The sequence below is a fragment of the Aegilops tauschii genome, chromosome 5 (genome assembly GCF_002575655.3).
Source record: "Aegilops tauschii subsp. strangulata cultivar AL8/78 chromosome 5, Aet v6.0, whole genome shotgun sequence".
Classification (NCBI taxonomy): Eukaryota; Viridiplantae; Streptophyta; class Magnoliopsida; order Poales; family Poaceae; genus Aegilops; species Aegilops tauschii.
This window is the reverse complement of record NC_053039.3, coordinates 89,317,949-89,328,414: the sequence shown is the minus strand read 5'-3', so window position 1 is coordinate 89,328,414 and position 10,466 is coordinate 89,317,949. Positions and strand designations below refer to the sequence as shown.

Here is a 10,466-nt window from a genome sequence, read left to right as displayed (position 1 = left end):
GCCCATCTGAGCCTAGGGTTTCCCCCTTCCCCCTTCCCTGCGCCTTGGGCCTCTTGTGGGGGGGCGCACCAGCCCACCTGGGGCTGGTCCCCTCCCACACTTGGCCCACGCAGCCCTCTGGGGCCGGTGGCCCCACCTGGTGGACCCCCGGGACCCTCCCGGTGGTCCCGATACGTTACCGATAGCACCCGAAACTTTTCCGGTGACCAAAACAGGACTTCCCATATATAAATATTTACCTCCGGACCATTCCGGAACTCCTCATGACGTCCGGGATCTCATCCGGGACTCCGAACAACATTCAGTAACCATGTATATCTATTCCCTATAACCCTGGCGTCATCGAACCTTAAGTGTGTATACCCTACGGGTTCGGGAACCATGCAGACATGACCGAGACGTTCTCCGGTCAATAACCAACAGCGGGATCTGGATACCCATGTTGGCTCCCACATGTTCCACGATGATCTCATCGGATGAACCACGATGTCGGGGATTCAATCAATCCCGTATACAATTCCCTTTGTCAATCGGTATGTTACTTGCCCGAGATTCGATCGTCGGTATCCGGATACCTTGTTCAATCTCGTTACCGGCAAGTCTCTTTACTCGTTCCGTAACACATCATCCCGTGATCAACTCCTTGGTCACATTGTGCACATTATGATGATGTCCTACCGAGTGGGCCCAGAGATACCTCTCCGTTTACATGGAGTGACAAATCCCAGTCTCGATTCGTGCCAACCCAACAGACACTTTCGGAGATACCTGTAGTGCACCTTTATAGCCACCCAGTTACGTTGTGACGTTTGGTACACCCAAAGCATTCCTACGGTATCCGGGAGTTGCACAATCTCATTGTCTAAGAAAATGATACTTGACATTAGAAAAGCTCTTAGCAAACGAACTACACGATCTTGTGCTAGGTTTAGGAAATGATGTGATCCCGTTATCAACGACATCCAATGTCCATGGTCAGGAAACCGTAATCATCTATTGATCAACAAGCTAGTCAACTAGAGGCTTACTAGGGACATGGTGTTGTCTATGTATCCACACATGTATCTGAGTTTCCTATCAATACAATTTTAGCATGGATAATAAACGATGATCATGAACAAGGAAATATAATAATAACCAATTTATTATTGCCTATAGGGCATATTTCTAACATGCGTGATGTTACTACCTATATATGTTACTCCCACTGTGGGTAAAATATGCCATGTCATCAACCAACACCTTAACATACAACAACTTCAACGGATTGTATCTAGTTTTCCCAATAGGACGTGGGATAATAAATAAGGTGCTCTCTCATTCTACATTGGAGCTTATGCAAGGGGTGTTGGTTCATGTACATACAACCTTGCTATCTTCCCTCATTTATTGTATGACACATCATCAAAAATCCTATGTGGCAAAATCTAGCAACAACTATCTTACAATCATTGGAGATGCCCTAACATATATAGGTAGTAACATCACACATATCTATACCTACTAATAAACCAGTGATTGCTCCTTCAAAAAAAATAAAAATAAACCAGCGAGTGCTTCCGGTTGTACGTCATCGTCGTTTTTGCAGAAAAGTCCCTCTATTTTTAATAATTCAACCCGCCATCCTTTCTTAAGTGAGAAAAACGTTTCGTTTAGAAATTTATAAATAAAACCCTGTGGTTTTAGGGATTCAACACGCGGTCCCAGGTGAGTGAATAAAAAGCGGTTTCTAGGCTGGTGCGGCGGTGCTCCCGATCCCGATCGGGAGCAGGACGACGGCGGCAGAGATCCGGGAGGCGGGGAACGGCGCGGAAGTGGCGGAGGTCGGGATCCATCCCGGCGGTTCGTAGTGGAGGCCGGCCGCGGCGGCGCTCCCGATCCCCGATCCGATCGGTAGCAGGACAACGGCGGCAGAGTTCTGGGAGGCGGGGAACGGTGGGGAAGTGGCGGAGGTCGGGATCCATCCCGACGGTTCATAGTGGAGGCCGGCGGCGGCGGTGCTCCATGGCTGTGGCGACTCGGTCTTCTGGGAAGAAGATACAAGGGAGGGAGACGAGGTGAGATGGAGAGAAGAGAAGGGAGAATAGGGACTGCGCGGCTACCTGCTGCTGGTCCGACCGCGGCTCCGGTCATCGGATCAGGTTTGTGTCCAGATTCCTCTGCTCCCCGCAAAAAAGTATGCCATGTCGTTGCTAATTGCTAGAGATGCCCTTCACAAGTTCAGCCCGTGGTCAACAGCAACCTCCAGGTCGCGTGAGAATTCAGTGGCATGGGCATGCTCTCGCCTGATTAATTTTGTATAGAAGATTTTTCATGAGTGCTTGAGTACATGTTCAATATACATAACAACTTCTCTGGTGACTTACTCAACTAATGGTTAGATACAATTTTAGAAGCAGTGAATAGACGCATGATACGTTTTTTTATCTGCTTCTGAATGTTCATAATGTGTAAAATGATTCAACTTTTGTATGATTTTGCTTCAGAAGTTGAATTTGCAAAATCTTGAGAACATTGACTATATGCTCCAACACTGCACGCCAACTCTTGATGGATTTCCAATGTGTTGCTGGCCTCCCAATTTTTTCCGTCGTGCAGCCGCTCCCTGTCTCCCTGTGTCGTCCCAAGATGGTCCGGCTGGGCGCTGTCCTGACGGCCGAGCGTGTGCTATCCACGGAACACAGCTCCTCCACCCAGGCCCTCCTCCGCAACGCCGGCGAGGACACTACTTCGTCCGAACCGATTATCACAACCACGCACAGGTACACAGACATGAGCTCCCCTGCCACCCCTGCATTGATTTAAGGCGAAATCCAATTGGGAGGTATTGATAGGCACCAATGTATTCTTGGTTGAGTTCCCATGTCTTGAATTACGTTGATCCTTTTGGTAAGATCAAACTGAACATCACTTGCCCAAACAAGCTGAACGTCATGCTACATTATTGTAAATCATTTACCAGGACTTTGTGTTCTTTGTACAAAACAGCCAAGACCTCGATCACATATTCGTAGAGCACAAGCGAAGACATCTTTCGTTGAATCCACATATATGTTCAGTTTTTTAATTGATTTTGAAATTTCAGAAGCTCTATGGCACATGTAACAGGTCTTGGACATGATGGCCGGACGCGATGAGGAGGACATACTGGATCCCCATGGATGCCAAGGATTCGAGGACATTGGCAGATGTAGAGGAGGCAATGATGACGGAGATGATTGCGGCACACAATTTAAATAAACCAGAATATCCTGAAAATTATATTTGGTGTATAGAATTCAGTTTTAGTCTTTGAGTACATTTTCATCATTCACTAACTCCAGTAGTGAGTAAAAATATATAAAACTACGTGACTTGTAAATTTTTGTGTCTGTCGTGTGTCCCAACGATTCCATCGGCATCGGCCCTCCCCTACCCTGGTGCGGACTGCAGTATTAGCGGTCTCCTTGGAGTCCTGAAGCAGCTCAAGGGCATCGTCCTTGGTGCGCCTCCTCAAGGCTTGATGCTTTCTACAGGAAAAAAAATGGTTCTTTTCTTTGAGATGAGGAAAATTACTTCCCTTTCTACAGGAAAAGATGGTTATGTTAGATAAATGTCTTCCCAAGTTAAAGGCACATGGCTCTGAAGTACTAATATTCTCTGAGGTACTGATTCTCTCTGTTACTCATGCACCTAGCTTGGTTGCTTCACAAAGCATCATGACTATGATAAAAATATGATAGCAATCATGAGTTACAGAAATTCTTCTTGTGAGGTGATTTTGTGCCCATGCTCACATTCTATCTTGAGTTTTGTGACCCATATTATACAATATCTTCTTTGCGTATTCATGATTGTGTGGAGCTTGCAAGCCTAATTCATGCTGGCTTCTTAGCTTTTCATTTTTTATATTTGCCACAAGCCTGCTTTGCTATGTTATGCATGATCTTCTTGCCCATCTCATACTTTCAGCTCTCCCTTCTCATTATATAGTGAAAATATAATCTTAAATCATGACCCAAAAAAAATGTTCAGGTTCTACATGTTTACTTGCATGCTATTTTTTTTACAGGGGCACCATAACATGTGAAAATTTTGAAGAGCGTTGTGAAGATTTGTGGGAGCAGCTCCGACTCCAATTAAAGAAGTTCCACGCAGCGGGCATGAAGATTGGTCACATCTATATGTATAGTTGTGCTGCAGGTGATTATACTCTTCATTGAAGACTTATACTTTGAGGGGCTGTAATAGTAATGCAGGAATGTTGCATTGTTCCTATCTACCATCGACCATCATTACTTACTTTTTTATGTTCTTCTTGCTATTGGCTGGTAGCTTTTAGTAGCAATTTGGATAATTTTGTGCATAATATTCTGTCTGGTTTTGGGGCAAGAAAGGTCGGGGATTCTGTTGTGGGTGGATCATGGCTTCCAGAACAATGCACACTATACAGTAGCCTGAGCAAGTTATGGGCGGTGCCTTCATATGGTTGTTAAATTGTTGCTCTTTTTCCATATGGATTAATGCGAAGCACCTCAAATTTCTCTTTTGAGGAATATATGTCTCTTTTTGTTCGATTTGAGTTCTTGGTCTTCCAGTTCAGAACATTTAGGACGTGATTTTGGAGAAACTTCGAGAGCAGGAATAAGTCATCGTCGTATTCAACGTTGTAATTAAAATGATTTAGAGTAGGAACCAGAGCTGAGATTGTTACTTTTTATGTAATAGAATGGGTTCTATAAGAAATGATTTTTTTCACAAAGGTGGGGATTCAACTCTCTAGCTAGAAAATTGCTAGAGCGTACTTGAATTGTTGAAAGCGTGGATCATGTCCTATAGTAGCTATCTTTGATTTACAACCAGAGTTCACTTATAATTATAGGATGAAACTTTATATTATTTTGCCATCTTATTTCGTTTGTAAATGTAGCTACAACAAGTAGCAGTTTGAATTGATGCAAGCAAGTAAGCAATGCTTTGATTGGAAAATTTGTGTGTTGGCATAGGCTGAAGCAAGCACCTCTTCATTCTGAATCAGTAGTTGGTGCAGCTAGCTGTAGCAAGCCCCAGCTTAACTTAATGCTAGCAATTACTTGCGGCCTTGATCTGCTCTTGGCAATTGGGTAAACAAGCGCTTCTTTGATCTGTATGCCTGAATCTTTAGTTTGTGCAGCTAGCTGCTAGCAAGTAATTAAAGCCTTGATCTGCTCTTGCCGACAAAATAATCTTGGAAGAAACATCCAGATCACTCCACTATGGGCCCATCCAGTATCTTATGCATCATATAGTTGGCTTTTCAAGATTATCTGTCACTCCACTATTTACTGTATTGTTGTAACTACTCCATGTTCCATTGAACTCCATGCTGATTGCATCTTTGCAAAATCTGGAATATTGTATGAACAAGGTAATTGTTGGAGTTTTAACTTCAATTTTTGTTGTTGTTACACAAAATGTTGCCTCCACTGACTTTTTGCCGAAAGACAATTAGCCATCGCCTAGACCTACTTTGCTGCAGGTTCTTTTTTTCTTTGTGCGAATTATGATTGAGCTATGTTTGTTTTACAGTGATTTACAGCCAGGGTTTACAGAAGATTAAACTAGCAATTAAAATTGATTTGAGAAAGTATTTAACGCAATTGGTCTCTTGGCATAGGCTCAAGTATAAAACTAATATGTAAAATCTCCATATATTTGTGCAAATTGATTTTGTAAGCTACTCTGAAAAATTTATTCTTTTTTCAAGATTGATGTACTTGGTGCTAACTTCCATTTTCTCTCAACAGGACATGTGCTATTCTGAAAATGGAGCTTCTCTATTGGATGGCAGCTCATGATGGTAGTTTCAGATATGAAGCTAAGGAAAGCGCGCCTCATAATTCATTAGATGTAACCCAGTAGGGCCAATTAGATATTGTTGGTTGTAAACGACATGAGTTTTTAGCTTTCATAAAATCTAGATATGTACTCTTTAACAATAAGCTGTGGAGGAGAGTGGTCTTAAATGTGCTGGTTGAATTTACCAACGTTGGTTCATTTTGGTTTTACTGTCCACATTGCATAGCAAGTTTATATATTTGATACAAGTCAAGACATATTTTACAAGAATGATTATAGATCCACCTATGCTGGTGCTAGATCTATCGCTCATGTAAATTATATAAAATAATATGTCAATTCTGCACTTAGAACACTTCATCTCACCTGTTTAGCTGAAGTGCTGCACTGCTCATCTCGCCTCTCTAACTGAAGTGATGCACTGCTGCTCTATGTTGGTGTGTGGTAGCAGCGAGTATACTTGATCTACCTTCGGCTAGGCAAAAATATGACGATGTAATTTTGATCTAGATCTTGACTCTCCAATGTCAGGACAATTACGCCAGTAGCCTGCTGCTTTTACTCATGCGTAGCATCATGCGTAATTTCATATTTAAAAAATCAGTAAATCTGCAAATCAAATATAAGAACACAAAAACATCATGCAATTTCCCAACCAGATAATGTACGTCTCCAAAAAAATGATTCTATTCTTCAAAAAAATATCCAAAAATATTCTCCAAATTACATGGCCCAAAATGCGACAGTCAGTGTAACTTTATTTCTGATGTTTGCCAAAATTGGGTACAAGAAGTGTTGTGTAAAGGTATGCTTGCATATTTTTAATTTTTTCGCCCGTTGCAACGCACGGGCATTTGTACTAGTCTAGGTTAAATAGATGATGTGGCAAGCAATAAATGAAGAAATGGAGGAAAGTGGTAACATAGCTAGTTACTAATAGTATGAGTAACATCACACACATATCAAGGAAAAATGAGTCTATAGCCTAATAAATGAAGTGTTGCATGTTACCACACATATGTTACTCCCCACAATAGAGGTAGTAACATAGACTAGTAACATGTGCATGTTACTAGTCTATGTTACTACCCATTGTGGCCAGTCTAACTAGCTATGTTACCACTTTCCTCTCTTTCTTCATTTATTGCTTGCCACATCATCTATTTTATCTAGATACGTGTGATGTTACTACCTATGTTACTCCCACTGTGGGTAGTCTAAGCAGGCTATAAGGAATAGAATAATATATATGTGCTTATTAGTTGGAGGAAAGAGAAGAGAAACGGGCTCTTGGTTAGTAGAGCCAGCTGCAACACGAGACCCAAGACACTTTGTGAGGATGTAAGGTGGGCCAACTATTGATAAACTATTACGTATATAAAATTTATTATTGTACATGCCCGCTAAGATGTTGGCTGTATATGACATGACAACTTCTTATAGCCGACCCTTGGCTGTATTATTAACCATGCTCTTAGTGAGGTAGCTAGTATATCATAGACGACTAGCTAGTATCATATCACTAGCCATAGTGGGAGTAACTTCAGCAGTAACATCGACACCATCATATTTTAGTTTATCAATGAATGCTACAACTTTGTGTCGATGCAGTGGGTATATATCATAAATGCTATACTACTTTGTGTCATGCATGGCCATAAATATAGTCGTCTATGATATGTACCCCCTTCGTAAACTAATATAAGAGCGTTTAGGTCACTATTTTAGTAATTAAACGCTCTTATATATATATATATATATATATATATATATATATATATATATATATATATATATATATATATTAGTTTACAGAGGGAGTACTACTCTATGATACTATATATGCACTATGAAGGTACGTACGTACTCTATGATAATGTATATTAGTTTACAGAGGGAGCTAGTATATGACACTCTCCACCATACTCGTGATTTCTTATTGTCGGATTTCGGGTTCCGGCAAAACCCTTGAGGTTCGAACACTGGGGTGCGCATGAAGATCTCTCCCCCTCTCTAGCTCGCACACTCTACGATCTCACGGCCTAGCTCGACGAACCCAAAGAACATGAGACACAAGATTTATACTGGTTCGGGCCACCGTTGTGGTGTAATGCCCTACTCCAGTGTGGTGTGGTGGATTGCCTCATGGGCTGAGGATGAACAGTTACAACGGAAGAACAGCCTCGCGAGGAGAGGTGTTCTTGTGCTTAGTGAACTTGAGTGGTTCGGATGATATGGATCCGGTCTGGGTCCGAATCAGATGCCTCCCTATGGTGGTGGCTAGTCCTATTTATAGAGGCCCTGGTCCTCTTCCCAAATATTGAGCGAGAAGGGATCCCACAACGGCCAAATTCGAAGGGAGACAACTAGTACAAGCTATCCTGACAAAAGTAGTCTTCGCCTGCCAAAGGCTCTGGTGGTGACGCCATCTTGGGCTCCACGGTAACCTCCGTCCTGCCGTCCTGCTGGTCTTGGTCTTGTTGCACCAATGTGGAAACCTTTGCCTGATGCCTCGGGACTCCTCATCTACGCTTGCCCCTTTAGCACCAAAGAGGAAACAAGGACACTGCGCGCTGGCGCCCGCCTGGTTCCAGTCGTCATGGCTTGCGCCTCAGAAACCTCATGAGGCGCCCCTTGCCTTGATCTCTCCGCCCTTCGCGAGCCAGCCTGGTGAGGCCGCCCTGAGGAGGTCTTGCGTCGTCCGCCTCACGAGGCTTGGCCCCTCGCGAGGGTCTTGAATGTTTGCTGGTGAAGATGGGCCGTACAGGGCCGCTGGTGGAGCCACGCTGCGGGCCGCAGGCAGGCAAGTCTGAGGACCCCCGTTCCCAGAACACCGACAGTAGCCCCCAGGCCCAAGGCGCGCTCGGGCTTGGCTTCTAAGTGAAGCCAAACAGCAAGCACGGAGCACCGCGGGCCCCATCAGCCTGCGGCCACGGTTGGCGCGCGTCATCTCCGCTTCCCCATGCCGCCTCGGCAACTACCCGACTTGATGGGTCCTTGCTGCATGCAGAAAAAGATCATTATTACCTTAGATCGTGGAGGCCGGCGGTTGGCCTCCCCTTGGCTATAAATGGGAAGTGGGGGTGGAGCCCCCGTCACCCGTCTCTTCCTTGCGTCTCCTGCTTCTTCCTCTTCCTTGCTCCACTGCCAGCAGCGACACCCATGGCGCCTACAAAGAGGCTCTCGGTTGCAGAGAAGGGGAAGGCTCGCCAGGAGGGGCCTGGCTCACCGCCGCCCAAGAGGGGGCGCGACCGTCCCCACAAGCACATTGCGACCCCCGCCGCGGCGGCACCTCTTCTCGTGGCGGCAGCCGCCCAGTGTTGGAAATATGCCCTAGAGGCAATAATAAATAGGTTATTATTATATTTCCTTGTTCATGATAATCGTTTATTATCCATGCTGGAATTGTATTGATAGGAAACTCAGATACATGTGTGGATACATAGACAACACCATGTCCCTAGTAAGCCTCTAGTTGACTAGCTCGTAGATCAATAGATGGTTACGGTTTCCTGACCATGGACATTGGATGTCGTTGATAACGGGATCACATCATTAGGAGAATGATGTGATGGACAAGACCCAATCCTAAGCCTAGCACAAGATCGTGTAGTTCGTTTGCTCAGAGCTTTTCTAATGTCAAGTATCACTTCCTTAGACCATGAGATTGTACAACTCCCGGATACCGTAGGAATGCTTTGGGTGTACCAAACGTCACAACGTAACTGGGTGACTATAAAGGTGCACTACAGGTATCTCCGAAAGTGTCTGTTGGGTTGGCACGAATCGAGACTGGGATTTGTCACTCCGTGTAAACGGAGAGGTATCTCTGGGCCCACTCGGTAGGACATCATCATAATGTGCACAGTGTGACCAAGGAGTTGATCACGGGATGATGTGAGTTACGGAACGAGTAAAGAGACTTGCTGGTAACGAGATTGAACAAGGTATCGGGATACCGACGATCGAATCTTGGGCAAGTAACATACCGATTGACAAAGGGAATTGGGTACGGGATTGATTGAATCCTCGACATCGTGGTTCATCCGATGAGATCATCGAGGAGCATGTGGGAGCCAACATGGGTATCCAGATCCCGCTGTTGGTTATTGACCGGAGAGTCGTCTCGGTCATGTCTACCTGTCTCCCGAACCCGTAGGGTCTACACACTTAAGGTTCGGTGACGCTAGGGTTATAGAGATGTTAGTATGCGGTAACCCGAAAGTTGTTCGGAGTCCCGGATGACATCCCGGACGTCACGAGGAGTTCCGGAATGGTCCAGAGGTAAAGATTTATATATGGGAAGTCTTATTTTGGTCGCCGGAAAAGTTTCGCACTTTATCGGTATTGTACCGGGAGTGCCGAAAGGGGTCCGGGGGTCCACCAGCCCCGGGGGGGGCACATGGGCTGTAGGGGTGGCACCAGCCCCAAGAGGCCCATGCGCCAAGAGATAAGGAAAAGGGAGAGTCCTAAAGGGGGAAGGCACCTCCGAGGTGCCTTGGGGGGGGGGGGGGGAAGGACTCCTCCCTGGCCGCACCCTTCCTTGGAGGAAGGGCCAAGGCTGCGCCCCCCTCTCCCTTGGCCCTATATATAGTGGGGGGAAGGGAGGGCAGCAATATCTAAGCCCTGGCGCCTCCCTCTCCCTCCCG

The 10,466-nt window shown here is 45.0% G+C and overlaps 1 long non-coding RNA gene across 1 annotated transcript; it reads left to right on the top strand.

Annotated features, from left to right (window-relative positions):
- Positions 1-1,697: 1,697 nt before the first annotated feature.
- On the top strand, positions 1,698-5,984 carry LOC109763030 (uncharacterized). Its single transcript, XR_006663649.2, has 6 exons — positions 1,698-2,141; positions 2,599-2,762; positions 3,109-3,482; positions 3,570-3,644; positions 4,052-4,182; positions 5,766-5,984. It is a non-coding gene; the product is annotated as an uncharacterized lncRNA (long non-coding RNA).
- Positions 5,985-10,466: the final 4,482 nt, after the last annotated feature.